Source organism: Anguilla rostrata, chromosome 14, assembly GCF_018555375.3.
Source record: "Anguilla rostrata isolate EN2019 chromosome 14, ASM1855537v3, whole genome shotgun sequence".
Classification (NCBI taxonomy): Eukaryota; Metazoa; Chordata; class Actinopteri; order Anguilliformes; family Anguillidae; genus Anguilla; species Anguilla rostrata.
This window is the reverse complement of record NC_057946.1, coordinates 19,733,203-19,748,678: the sequence shown is the minus strand read 5'-3', so window position 1 is coordinate 19,748,678 and position 15,476 is coordinate 19,733,203.

Sequence of the window (15,476 nt, the reverse complement as noted above, 5' to 3'; positions counted from 1 at the left end):
CACCTGAAAAAGGGTGTGGGGTTTTTAGTAAGCAACCCACATGGAAAAACAGGTATACATCTTCAAGATAATTATGGCATAATTATATATGCAATAAAATGCATTGCGTCAAAGATACCACATGTGTATATATAGTGCAGAATGATTATGATGAACTGTGTTTAATCCAATATAAGTAACTCAAAACAATAAAAATAATTTTATTATTTCTTTACAAAATACACAAGTCCTGTTATATATTGTAGAAACATATAAACTTTGTGTGCCATTATTTGCATTCCATTACTAGCTCTTGAAAGATAAGTGTGTGTACAATCGATTTTAACAAATAAAAATGAATGGTGCAAAAGTGTTTATAAGAGTAAATAGCATGTATGGAGCCGGAAGCCATTTTAATAATGCCGCCATTATTTTGATGCAGCTCCTTTGTACTGCTCCTCTGGTGAACTTTGTTTGGCTGAAATTATAATACATGTATTTATAAATGACGGTCTGCTTCATTTCAAAGCTCTGTGCTTTATTTATAAAGTATTCCATCATTGATTCGCAGCTATATCATGGTTTTACCACTTATAAATTATTAAAATTTTAATATATTAAAATATGTTTCCTATTACTTGCTCTTCAAAATCCAGGAAAAGTAAACTACCTATAATTTAAAAGTGAGAAGTATGTAGCTTGTATGCAGGATCATTTTCAGTCCATGATCATCTGTTCCTGACATCTCATTAGTCATTACTAGGCATCGGTTCTTACCAATAGGTTAGTGTTCTTGCAGTTGAACTCTTTCCTCAAATTGAATGATGTCAAAAGTCTTGTTTTCACTTTAGCCACCCTAATCGCATGTGTTTAAGGTCACAATATTTTGTATAACATGTTAAGTCAATGGCAAACTTAAAAAAAAAAAGTTAAACACAAGTTATGAAATTGACTTCAAGAAAATATCTTAGGCCTATTTCTACCAAATGAATATAATGTGTTTAAATCAAGTCTTTTCTGTTTCTGTTTTCTGAAATCCTGTCTCTTCCAGGATGACAATGCCCCCATCCACAGGGCATGAGCGGTCACTGAATGGTTTGATGAGTATGAAAATGATGTGAATCATACACTATACACTATACACATACACTACACTAAGCCTTCACAGTCACCAGATCTCAACCCAACTGGTTTTGGACCGACTTGTTAGAGAACGCTGTCCACCACCATCATTAAAACACCAAATGAGGGAATATCTTTTGGAAGAATGGTGTTCCATCCCTCCAGTAGAGTTCCAGAGACTTTTAGAATCTATAGCAAGGTGCATTGAAGCTATTCTGGCAGCCCGTGGTGGCACAACACCTTACTACTGACACTCTCTGTTGGTTGTTCCTATAATTTGTCACCCATCTGTATATGATGTGATTCCACCTTTCAGACCTTTTAGTCCTCATACAGCAAATGCTCAAGCAAACAGGTTACAAAGCTTAGAATATTGTGCAGCTGCTTTTGAACAGCATTTTTTTGTGTGTGTGTGTGCACAGTTCAAGGCATTTAATTCTAATATTCTATGCATACGCCTACACACAGAGAAGAAATAACATTTACATGACTGTAGCTTTTAAAATGAATCCAGCAACCTGTGACCTGTGTACATAAATTTCACAGAATTTTTTAAAAAATCACAAGTTTTCTCAGGTCTGTCATGCAGGAACTTAAAAGTAGCCAGACAAAAAGGTATAAACTTGACAGTTCCACAGTAATGAGTTTATGAGTTTGAAGAGACATTTTATAAGGCTCTCTCACATCAAGGCTTGGCTTCAAACAGCCCAGCAAATAATAATCGTTTGTTTTTCTAGCTGACTAGACAAATGTCATTGCTCACACCTACATGTCGCCTGATACTTTCATATGATTCCATGTCTGCAATTTCTAGTTTCATTTTCAGTCTCCATGCCATGCATCCTTGGGCCTGAGCATGGCCTTGCCAGAAGAGAGGTGACTAAATATTTAAAAACAACAGCTTCAGCACCACAGAAGACCCCAGGAGTTAGTCAGCAAGATGCATCCAAAGCCATGGTATTCTGCATCAGGCTCAACCACAACTACAAGCAAGCTCAGTGAACTCTGCAGTTCACTTGTATGTTACATGTTCCAGAGTTTTGACACTTACGTACTGAGTTGTGCAAGGTGTCCAGGCCTGTTCCTTCAGTATGTTCTTCAGGGTTCAGTTTCTCTTTCATACTTGTTTGACAGTCAAATCTGAAATGTCTTCCTCCTTTAGACAGCCTGTACTTACAGTTTATTTAGCTACTTTTGATAGCAAAGATCAATGGATAGCAGCAACTGCTGCATATAATGTAAAGTTATTTGAATTTGCATGATGAGGAATGTTAATTGAATTAATCAACTTGAAAGGTGTGGCTAAGTTTTTAGTTTTTTTAAATTCTATATGCTAATAAAATACAACTCAAGACAAATAGATAGGCCATTGATCTGAGAAGATGCGTGGAGGAGACAAAAGTCCACCACTGACCTCTAAGAGTACCCTTAAAGCAGTGGTAACCAACCCTGTTCCTGGAGATCTACCATCTACCATGTTTTCATGTCAACCCTAATTTGGCACTCCTGACTCTACTAATTGGCAGCTCAACGAGATCTCTTGCTGTTGAATGAGGCGCGCTTTGTTAGGGCTGGAGTGAAAACCTACAGGACAGTAGATCTCCAGGAACAGGGTTGGTTACCACTGCCTTAAAGGATGCATAGCTACAGAACATCTGCTTCTGCAGACGTGAAGGTGCCCATGGATGTGTTTTGACACCCAAATCTATCTTGTTTGGACATACAAAGCTATCTTGTGTACCAGTTTTATTCACTTGCTGGAACTTGTTGATGACTGCCCTTGAGATTTTCAAATTGTTTGATTCAATTATTGAATAATTATTCTCATCACCCTGTGGCTTTCGCAGATGAACAGAACACATAGCAGTTAAAGCCTTATGGTTGATGAGTCTACATGGTAAATTTCAGAATTAAGTAAGGCATTTTTTTAAAAGTTAACTAGCTTGCTAACATTAGCTAGCTAGTTAGCTATATTCTAGTTTGATATTTGTAATTGATGCTGGCTAGCTATAACTCCATAATCAATGGTAACATGATTTTGTTTTTTGTTTTTTTTTTTAGCTCAAAAAGGTGTTCTGAATTAAGACTGGTAATCATAAAGATTACAAATACAAAAAAAGAATACTATTTAACACTATTTTGCTGTTTTAAAAATGTTTTTCCTGTTGGTTTCATAGCTTCCAGGCTTGCCAGATTCACAGCCATTGCATTGTGCAGATCCACTGATCTTTTATGCTTGCTATTGAGGTGGTTCGATACTCCATGTCAACTAACATTGAGCGATCCATGCAATATAAAGAATAGCAGATCTGTGCCACTGATGCCCACATCTTAAACGGTGAAATGAATCAGGATGTGGTCAAAATACACTGGCTCAGAATTCTATAACTAACAAGCTCAAGGTGAAGATGCTTTATACATCCTGATCGGAGTGATTGTGCTGACCCTTATACACTGTGCTCGGTTGAAAGTGCAGCCTTGATAGAAAAGCATACCCTTTGCCTCCAGGGCATTTGTGATATGTGGGTGTGTCACATTAAAAGACAAAAATACCATTATTTGCAAGATTGTTAATAAGCACTGAATTTCTGCTAGATCTGCCCTTTCTGTAATGGCTGATTGCACTATCAGGGACGTTGTAATCAGGAGTTGTTTCTGCCAAATCCACCATGAGCATTTCTCAGCTAAAGGTTCATGCTGCTCTCCTCACGAGTGCATGCAGCACAAGGTGAATGTTTGTGTGGATTTGCTGGTGTGGGAGGGACGGGGGATGTCTTGTCAGTCAAGTTCAGGAAGACCGTGCCAAGGCTACGCCTCCTGAGCTGCAGGGCTGGTTCACACTGGTTGTCCCCCTCCCCCCACCCCCCACCCCCAGCCCCCACATCCCACTGCATGAGAAGACAGAAAGCGGAATGTGATCTAACTGCTCTCTTCTAGAAAAATTACCTCACCTCACCCTCCCCCACCCTCCCCCCCCCATCTCTCTCTTTCTTTCCCTCATCCCCCTCCTCCCCTCCAACAATATTGCTGCCAGGCCGGAATGTTTTTCTTAGCCTCTCCTACACACTTTCACACAGCTCTCTCTCAACATACATCCTACCCACCCAGGTTACTGGAGGAGGGGGTGGGCAGCAGGTTTATAACACTCACACTGTTAACCATTTCAGAGCAGTTCAGACAAAGTTTATGGGAGAAGATTCTTTTTAAAGTTTTTAAAACTACCAGACTAGCCAAAGTGAAGTCCCTTGTTCTATGTAGAGAGAAGCATAAACACCACAAAAATATTGCAAATATGATACATTGACAGGTATTCCTCATTCCGTGGTGTATATTTTAAACATGTCTACTTGTATTCATGATACAATCACCATTGTCTATGTCAGAAGCAAGATGAAGTAATTAAAAATGGATTTGACACCAGGTGCACCTGACACATTTCTTCATATGTCTAAAGTCTAGCTGTGAACATATTTGCAAGCTGTAAGCTCTATTCTTTGACTTTGGTTCATGTTTGAATAGATTAGGCCTGCTAACTGTTCGTCAACCCTAGGTCGAGTCGTCTCGGTTCGGTGATCGGCAGAGTCCACCTCAGTCAAGGTAGCATTATTACACTTTTTTATAAAGAGGTTCGGTGAATGAGCATATGATGTGTTTCAGGCTAAGGTAGACATGATTAGCCTATGAGATCATATCAGTCTGTTTGATGAAGATACCTTACAGATAGCTACCTTAGGTGTTATATAAAGCTGATATTATGAGCATCATGTTTAAATCAGCCCATCAAATCCACATTTAAAAAAAAAAATGTCAAACTTAAGGTGAAAGGGGCTAATACTCAACAATGAGCTGACAAAGTAAATGTAGCAATGCAGCTGGCTGGTAAAGTGTAACTATCATTGTTATTATGTCACTAAAGCTAGCTAGTAGAAACATTGGAAGCATAGCTGGCTAGTCAGGTAGCCAAGTAGCCTTCCAGCAATGGGGTAATTGTGGTATATATTACAAGCTACCTGTAGCTAGCTACACAGTCAAGCTGGTTTAATTTTCGGATTCCAGCTAGCAAATAGATGGTAATTGTTTAATGAAATGCTGTACGGCCAGCCAGTAGAAATAGCAGATATGGCTTTCTGACTGGCTCTTCCTGTCTGTTTGGTTAAATTGCTTACAGAGTTTTATGGCTTCCTGTATAGTCAGACTAGCTATCTGATCCACTAAACAATATGATACAGGATTTAATTAAGAAATTATAAGAAATAATGTTTTAAAATAGCCTCTGTAAATATTAGAACTGAACCTTAAAATTCAGTCCATTTATTATCTCTCTTCCAGGCAATTCATTCCTGTCATGCAATTATAATCTGCACTGTACTCAATTTTAGAAATGCATTTTGCCTTGTCTCAAAAATTATACACACATAAAAGCAATGATATTAATATTTATTAGTCAGCAAGTAAACTTTGAGCTTTGAGAGAAAAGGAATGTGACATTGCCTGTTCATACTGCAGTTAGCTGCTACTACATGAACAGATGTTGATTAATAATTGGCAAAATGGAGCATGTGTCGTGATTTAATTGGCCAGAAAATTAAGGAGAAATAATACAAGATTAAGAAGCAGATAAGGAAGAAGATGAGAAAGACAAAATAATCCAAAGCATATGCACAACTTTTAATCAGCAAACTTGGGCTGTCAAAACAGCCTTTTTGTCAATCCATGAGATAGGGAGGGAAATTTCCAGACGCAAGCAATATGTGATAGCTGACCTGTATACAACAAATGTTTGTTCTGCCGACAATGTTTTGATTGCCGACCTGTTGCAAGGTTCACTGTACAGGCAATGTAATGTCACCCCTTGTGTTGTATTGTCATCATGCATTATTCATAACAGCAACGCTCTTGAATAATAAGTTGCCAAATCAGTTGCCTATATATTTATATCAGTCTGCAATATTTCCCATAGTAACATAGTGTAATAAAATCATTTCCTCTATTATACTACTTGTTGATGGACGGTGCATACTGTAGCATGAGTGAATGAAAATATCCTGATATTCATTTCAGAACATTATGATATACAGACCTGCTTCAACCAAGTCTACTTACGGCCATGTTAAGTATAGTATCATATTGCCGAGTTAACTGAAAAAGACCCTTCCCAGCTCAAGGAGGTATACCTGGAGGCAATGGTTACATAGGGAAAATGCGACAAAAATTGTGTTTATGGTCATAAAACTTTTGAGAGCAACAATCATTTATTCCATCCTTGGATCTCACTCATCACTTGTGAAGTTCCATTGAATCTTCACCTGTTCCAATGACTTGCACTATCTGGCCTTGTGTAAATATGCAATTAGAGTAGTTTCTAACACACACACACACAGAAGTGAATAAAATACGTTAAGAGATATGGTCTGGGTCTATACAAAGAACTGTCTCAGTGGTTAAAGCTGACAGTTACAAAATATCTACATAATACACTGAAACATAACCATCTTTTTAGTCTATCTAATCAGTGACGGCTTCAACACTTTCATGGTGTAAAAATCTGTCTTGGGGGTTTTCACACAGGAAGTAAGACAGAGCTATTATTCGACAATAGATTATTTAAAAGGTTATGAAAGGTGTCATCAGCTTTTTTGTGACATTTACTCCTTGCTGTGGTTTTGTACAAGAATAACGGCAAGAGTGAGGTTTTCTCTCTCATCTCGTCATCTCTCTGATCACTCAGTGTCAGTTTTCAAAAACAGAGGGGCTAATGCAGGGGTTCCCAAACTGTGGGTCGTGACCCCATGAGGGAAAAAAGGGAAAAAAGGTAGGGAACCTCTGAGCTAATGTGTTACTGGGTATGACCCCCTTTTGCCTCCAAAACAGTCTGAATTCTTCACGGCATTGATTCAACAAGGTGATGGAAACATTCCTTAGGGATTTTAGTTCATGCTGCCTCCATAGCATCATGCAACCTCCCGTTCCACCTCATCCCAAAGGTGCTCTATTGCAGCGTTTCTCAACCCTGGGCCTGGGGGCCTGGTTTTTGTCAAAGACAATCTCTTAATCAGTTAAGGTTGGGGAAAATGTGTTTAGGTTTTACCATAATTGTGTGGTTCAACTTATTCTAACACAATGCAGGTTTGGCCATTTTCTCTCTGTAAACTACTTTCATTTTATTCAGATGGTTTCAGGCTTGCACACTCTCAGTGAATGGGACCCAACACATATCACCTGTCAGTTTGTAATTGAATCAATTAAAAACGGAATCTCTATCAGTTTGGGATTATTTGCCATATAGTGCATACAGCATTGTAAATGAAAGCATAAGTTGTTCTGACTGTTTGAAATTCCTGGGATGTGAATGCGAAGTGGATGTGACATTTATTTTTAGAAAATATGAAGCAAATTCTGGAATAATGTGAAAAATTGTCCTTCAATAGATGTAACAAGTCAAATTAAGAACAGTTTGTGTCTAATTAAGAACAGTTATCAGCTCATTACATTACAGTTCTTGTTACTATAGTTGGGAGAGAAACCAGCATACAGTGGATCCCCAGGACCAGGGTTGTGAAACACTGCTCTATTGGATTGAGATCTTGGGACTGTGCAGGCCTTTGGAGTAGACTGAAGTCACTTTCATGTTTGTGGAACCAGTTTGAGATTGTGTGCTTTGTGACATGGCGCATTATTATATCCATTTGAAAAAGGCTAGACTGTGGCCATGAAGAGATGTAAATGAACAACAACAATGCTTAGGTAAGCAGTGGCATTCAAATGATGCTGAATTGGTATTAAGCAGCCTAATGTGTGGCAGGAAAATATTCCCCACACCATTACATCACTACCAGCTGCCTGCACCGTTAACACAACGCAGGACGGATCCCTGGATTCATACTTTTTAAAGCAAATTCTGACCCTTCCATCTGCATACTGCAGCTGAAATTTGTCAGACCAGGTAATAGTTTTCCATTCATTAATCATCCAGTTTTGGTGATCATGTGTCCACTGTAGCCTCATCTTCCTCTTCTTCACTGACAATAATGGAACCCTGCATAGTCTTTTGCTGCTGGAGCCCATCCGCTTCAAGGTTTGAAGAGTAGTGAATTTTCTATTTAGCATTTATTTGTTAATAAATAATGAATACTCACAAATACTCAAATATTAACATGTTTTTCATATAGGCCTAATTGCTTTGCAATGTTGCTGTAAGCTCCACATTACCACAACCAAATAGATGTCCCCCGTGACCTAAGTTAACTGACCCATAGTTTGTGCACCGCTGGCCTAAAAAAGAACTTGCTAGCCAAGCAAGAGTGTCAAAGACAATTATTACAAGCAGTTTGGCAGAGTGCAATAGGAATTACGTGGGTTGCCTCTCACTCCATTGAAAAGTAATGACTTCTGGTGTGAGTGCTACTGAAAAGCCCTGCTTGGTGTAAATTCGGGGCAACTGATAATGATTTCAGAACCCTTTGAATATCTCCCTCGACCAAAATTTGGGTACTGACTCACAGTTGAGGAAGGATACCTTTGGATCTTGGGCAGTTCCTTTTGACCTCTGCACTTCACTCTTGCCATCGCTCTGATACAAGTGAATCTTGGTCTCATCTGTCCATAACATCTTTTTCACATACTCTGCAGGGTCTTTTAGGTACTTCTTAGCAAACTGTAAACTGTATACTCTTTTTGCAGCTAACTAGCAGTTTGCATCTTGCAGTGTAGCTTCTGTAGTTCTGTTCATTAAGTCTTCTGCAGACAGTTGTCACTGGCACATTCATGCCTACCTCCTGAAGAGTGTTTCTGATCTGTCAGATGGGTTTTTTTTATATTATGGTGAGAATTCTTCAGTCATAAACGGTACAGTTTTTTCTTAGCCTACCAGGCCCTTTGTGATTACTGAGCTCACCAGTGCTCTCTTTCTTCTTAATGATGTTCCAAACGGGATGATTTTGATAAGCTTACAGTTTTGCATTTGAATACAAGTTCTTAAAGTACATTTTATTTTAAATGTTTCCATGTATTAGTAGCCATGATACAATATAAGAGATCTAAACCATTTCATGCCAGGGCATATACAAGAATGTATGGCACTTCAGGATGGTTAATGGCCCGAGGCTTTCAGCCCACTTATTTGGCACTTTGATTTGACACATACACTTTAACACTTTGACTGAGCACATTCTCTTCTGTTGGTCTGATGAAAAAACAAAGGGCCAGTTAAAGGATTTAGGAAATATTGGGTAGCATTGCTTTGGGGAAAAAAAGATCGTTTAATTTGTGTGAGCTGAGATACAGGCAATATTATTTGTTGTTACCTGGCCTCATTTTGATATCAGTACTTTTAATGGCAGGCCTCGATTTTACAAGTTTTAATGAATGACTTATAGATAATGGTTTGTATGCGTGAGTAAATTGCTGTTTTTGTATGTTGAAAACATTATTTGTTTTTTTGTCGTGGGTTGGGCAAACTGGGACACTGTTCCAGCTCCCCCAGTATATTTTGTCCCAGGCATGTGCATTTTGTGGCCTTTAAATATAAATATATATATATATATATATATATATATATATATATATATATATATATATACTTACATACATACATACATACATACAGTATATATATATATATATATATATGTGTGTGTGTTTTGATGGTGTGGTTGGGGAAATGATGAATTTGGCTTTCATAATTATGCTACAGGCTCCCCTTCACTCACGTGCACACCTACTTTGTTTATTGTGCTCTTGACTGTATTTATTGTTAGCAGGGTAGTTGGAGACAGGCCACTTTCATCATCACTCATAATTAGTATCATTAGGTGCATGGTAAAAAAAAGACAGGATTTTATTTTAAAATTTGTCTTTCATACATGCACCCCAACCATGTCTTTTGCCAACAAAAGCATTATACAACATATACAGTATAACTTAGATTTTTAGGAAAATATATAGTTTTTTTATTTGCCCTCTTTGCAGTTTCACTTTTCAGTTCAGGTCTGTTCTGGTGAAATGAGGACTGGTGAGCAGATCACTTTAATGCAGGCTCCTCCTGGGGCTCTCTCAATGAGTGCCTCACTGCTGACCCTGGACTGACAGCTACTTCTACTTTTCTATTTACATATGTTGCAAAGTGTACACACAAAAACACATTTTTATATATTGTCCACCTTTCCATAAACTATAAATTACACAAAAAGAATTGCTTAACATAGTCAAGCAGCAGTTTCAATATCTTTTCTGGGAATCAGGGGTTTCGAGAAAGATATCAGACCGGATGCAGACCAGAGATACAGAAATCACAGATGGCTGCAGTTCTGTTTCTTCTCTTTTCTTTTCTTTTTTAACCAATTTATATTGTGGTGGTTGGCTCATGGTATGAAAGTATTGAACACTTTTATCATCATCATATCAGTATTCAGTTACATTTGAGATCTATTATTTTTTGTATCAATAATTATTATAACAGTAAACAGTTTTTTTGTTTTATTTATGTGTGGGTGTTGGGAAAGTTACTGGTAAATCTTGTTTGCAAGTATATTCATTGTAAAGCCACGTTTCCACCCAAAGTATCCAGTCCCAGGAACTACTTTTCAAGGAACAAAAAGGTTCCTTCAGCCCATTGTTGTCTGCGTTTCCACCGCGGTCTAAAGTCCCGTGATGATTAGGCAAATTAGTCCGCTGACGTATGAAAAAGCGACTTAATCACCTGAAATTGAAATATTTTTCTGCGGCCGTTTGGGCATATTACGTATCCCCAATGTAAATTACGCGGAACTACCGTTTACCTCACATAACTGTGTCAAGCGTTTTGAGTCAATTAGCCTATAACGGGCTAACAAAGAAAATCCAGATGAAAATATTCAGCAACCGAATTAAATCGTTTGAATGTTTTGGTACGTAATATGCTGTCCCAGCACGAATGCTTAATATTTTATAAAAAAGACTTAATGCTAAAGCAAGAAAAGAACAGAAGAGCATACGAAATAATCCTCAATCTTAATTTCTCATCTGTAGACGTTGCCAGGCTATAACCATAAGTAGGCTACTGCGCCGCATAACATAATGTTTGAAATTCAAGTTATTATTTTGCGGCTGCAGATTTTTAAAAACGGCGGTTGAAATAAAATGCTGCGAGTACTCAACCAATCAGCGCTTACGCCCCACCCCAAAAGTTCCTGTACTTCTTGAAAGTACCACACCCGAGCAGGGACTTTTTGGGGGGTAAAATAAAGTCCCCGGAACTTAATTTAGACCCTGGTTCCTGCAGTGGAAACGCAGCTTAAGTAACTACTGTCAACTACTAGAAGCTAGCAAGCAATTAAGCAGTACCAGAGACTGTTGTATTAGCCTCTCTAGAAGTGCCAACTGAAGCAGGAACATTGTTTTCACCACAGACATCGCTATAGGCTCTTCTGACTATTCAAATCTACCGACTAGATACAAGTGATGCAGTAAGCAATTTTTTGGTTGCCATATTAAACAAGGTCAAAACTGAAGCAATGGACAGGTAATTTTTTAGGTGGCTTCCTAATGCTACATTATTATGAAGAGGAGATAGCTATTCAGTGCAATTTAATTTAATTTGTAATAGCAGCATTCTGAAAATTGCAATTATCATTTCTTATGTTAGCTATGTAGCCAGCTAAAGGTAGTTAAATTAACATTGGCTAATTGGCAGAATTATCTGAACTAGCTTAGTGACCTACTGCACTTTGAGGGTTGCTTATCAAAAAATAACATTTTTATGCTCCCCCCATTGTTTTCCCAATTTGGAATGCCTGATCACATGCAGCCACACACAAGTCAAAGCAGCAGAGTGAACACAAGCATGCATCCTCAGTTAGCGCATTCCAGCTGCCTCACTCTCACCCCGCAGTCCATCAGTTGAGCTGAGCACTTATTGCACCAAAGAACTGCACCCCCACTGCAGCTGATGTAAGCAGGTCACAGGTGCTGGATCCAGAGTGATTACTGTGCAAGGATACCCCGCTGACCGACACACTGCCTTCAATGACACACTATCAATTGCTGAGCATCACTGAATGATAGCTGACTTGTGCGAGTGTGTAAAATATTCAAAATAATATCAAATAACATTTTTAAAACATATGTTGTTGTTGCGACAGAAATGAATTGTCTGACCACCGGCAAACATACAGTGGCCTCCATGACTTTTATCTCAATACAGAATCAAAGACTACTCAGAAACCATGCATCCCTGCCACATGATAAATCTGACATGTCATCAGTAGTGGTCATATTCACTGAAAGGAAAACACATTTTTCTGGGTAAAAAACCTCTTGTATCACAAACAACAACAGAAACTGCAATTTTGGAGATGTAGTTTGCCTTTTTTCTGCAAGGTTGTGAGATAATACGTTTCATAGAGTGCTGCTGCCACTCATTTGAATGTTTACAACTGAATTATTTGTGATGAGTATTGCAAAGGGTAATTCATTCCTAATTTGATGATGCTGTTTTTCAGTGTTCAGTGCCAGGAATGCGTGTGTGTCATCAGTACAGTAAATTCAGATATAGTATGCATTAGAGGATTCCAAGATGTCACTGTACAGATGTTTGACAAGGAATAAATTAAAAAACATGTGCTTAATGCTGGCTTGGCATTTATATCACCAATTCATCCAATTATGTTTATGTATTAGTCACCCCTAGATTCCATATACTGTAACTGGTTTTACCGGAAAGTGTTACTCATTCTAAGTGGAAAAGCATTGATTAACATAATTAATATTAATGTAAAGTGAATCTGTCAGTACTTTTCAATAAAATTCCCTTGCTGCTTTGATTAAATTTAGGGCTTAGGTCCCCACTAATACATTGTCATGGTGCACTTAACAAATTAAACAAGCATGTTCAAGAAGGTTAAAATAATAGATTTACTTTTGTTTGTTCAGAGACTGTTTGGTCTACTTTTCCTTATGTGGGTTTTGTTCATTTATGGGTAATCCGTGTCTTGAGATGGCTAAACACAGAGCTGATGACAAACAGAAGAAAAATATGAGTTCTAGCTGTTTATGAGGTTATATACTTTTGACGAAATTAATGGTGTGTGGAACAACAGGCTATAGTTGAATATGTATTTTATGAGTTCATCCCCATATTGAGTGCTATGGTTCAATATGGTACATTCCTTAGGTTTTTAAAGTATATTTCAGCTCTAAAATGCTTATTTCTGTCTAGTCAGTACTCAAGAGTGGTAGAAAGTTGAAGATATTCTCAAAATATATTCCATAAAACAGTCATATAAAGTATTATATTTATAATGTACATATATAGATGGCTTAATAGAGCCAAGAGCTCAAACATGCAGTAATTGGGAAATGGCCTCTCAACGTTCTCCGGCAGCAGTGACAGCCGCGTCCAGTTGCCAGCGTGTATCGAGAACTCCAGGGCTGGCTTAATTACAGGAGCACGGCAACAAATTTAGCCGAGATGTTAACCAAAACGGAGGAGGCTGAAGGGAGGGTTCGCTTGGAAAGTCACGGCTGGATGGGAGCTTCACAAGAGCGGACCACAGAGAAGAGGGGGGAGGCTATTTCAGGATCCGCCGCCCTCATTATTTATCATAGCTCCGGTCTCCACACAGCGTGGCAGCCTGCAATTCTCTCTGCAAACGGGCAGACTCCCTGGCCCTCCCTCTCAGACGGGACCTGCAGTCAGAGGCAAACACCTTGCGAGGATCTTGCTCTGGCAGTCTGGGTCGCCGTACATTTGGGGAGCCCCACAAACTTTCTTCCAAATATGCCATGCTGGAGCTGACCTCCTTCACCTCGTTTCACCTTCTTAGGGCTGCAGAGTATCATCTTTCACCCTCAGGAAAGGTATCTACAGAGTCAGAGCAACTGGGCAGTTTCTCTTTTAGCAAAAGAAGAAAGTCAGCAAAAGGGTCTAGCAAACCCCCTTGGCACATTTAAAAATGATAAACAGCAGGGGAAAAATAATTATGTCTTGTCATTTATTCTGAATGGACAGCACGGAAATCAGTCTGCTTTTTTCGTCTTGAACTCAGAAACCAATTCCAATCTGAAGAGGTGAATTTACTGCTCAGCAGCGTAATTAGCAGCTTTAATTGATCAATTGCATATTTTCTCAATGAATGCATTTTGTAGAAAAGTTCCAATTGTGATTCTTATTTGAAAATCATCAATACTCTAAAGTACAGTCATAGCTGTACCTACTGTTACTATTTCTGAAAACAAGAAAAATGTAAAAAAAAAAAAATGTCCTACATTTCCTGCAAATATCCTACAAATTTATTACATTGTGTTGAAAATGTGAGTTTTGCATGAAGGAGAATATTAAATTTCATAACCAAATTTTGGTAGAAAAATTAAATCCTCAAAACCAGAAAAAAAAAAGAATTGTTGAACATTCTGATGGTACTTTGTCCATATACACTACATGGCCAAAAGTATGTGGGCACCTGACATCCAACATTTCATTCAAAATGATTAACATTAATATGGATTTGGTCCACCCTTTGCTGCTATTACAACCTTCTCTTGCTCTCCTGGGAAGGCTTTATATAGATGTTGGAGTATTGCTGCAGGGATTTGCTTCCATTCAGCCAGAAGAGCATCAGTGAGGTCGGGCACTGATTGGGCGATTAGGCCTGGCTCACAGTTGGCTTTCCAATTGCTCCCTAAGGTGTTGGATGGAGTTGAGGTCAGGGCTCTGTGCAGGCCACTTGAGTGGAGCTTTCATTGGAACTACGGGGCCTAGCCTAAACCATGAAAAATAGCCCCAGACCAAGGGGTGTCCAGATACTTTTGGTCATATAGTGTACTTATAGTGTGAGTGTGTGTGAGAGTGTGGGAGAGTGTGTGAGAGAGAGGCCAATGGTTTTCTTAAAGATCTAAAATTTAAATCCTTATTGAAAACAATTCTTCATTTTGCAGTTGCATTGGGTTGTTTAGCAAAAGGAACGCCTGTACAGATGTTACTGTGTTAACAAACTGCTTAGCTGGAGACTGCAGCACTAGAGCTGCAAGTCGCTGTACTACAGTAACAGTAGTTACGTGCTGAGATTTTCATATTGCAAATCTGTTCTGGATTCCCCCCCTTCCCACAGCTGCCCTTGTTTTCTTTGACATTTCCTGACATCTGTATGAACCTTGGCAGTTTCCTGTGAGTGACATGGACCCATAGACCCGTAGGCATTTCAGGATAGAGCTATCCTGTGTGCAAAGTGAAAAGAGCCGTAATGGGGCTTATTTGCCGCATAAAAAGAGGAGATTGAGGAAAACCACATGAAAGAAAAACTTTAGTGCCGTATTTGAAGTCACAGGAAATGACACGCCATTGTCTGTATTACTTCTCGAGCGAAGTCTACTTCAAAGAAACATTGCCATTGTTTATAATC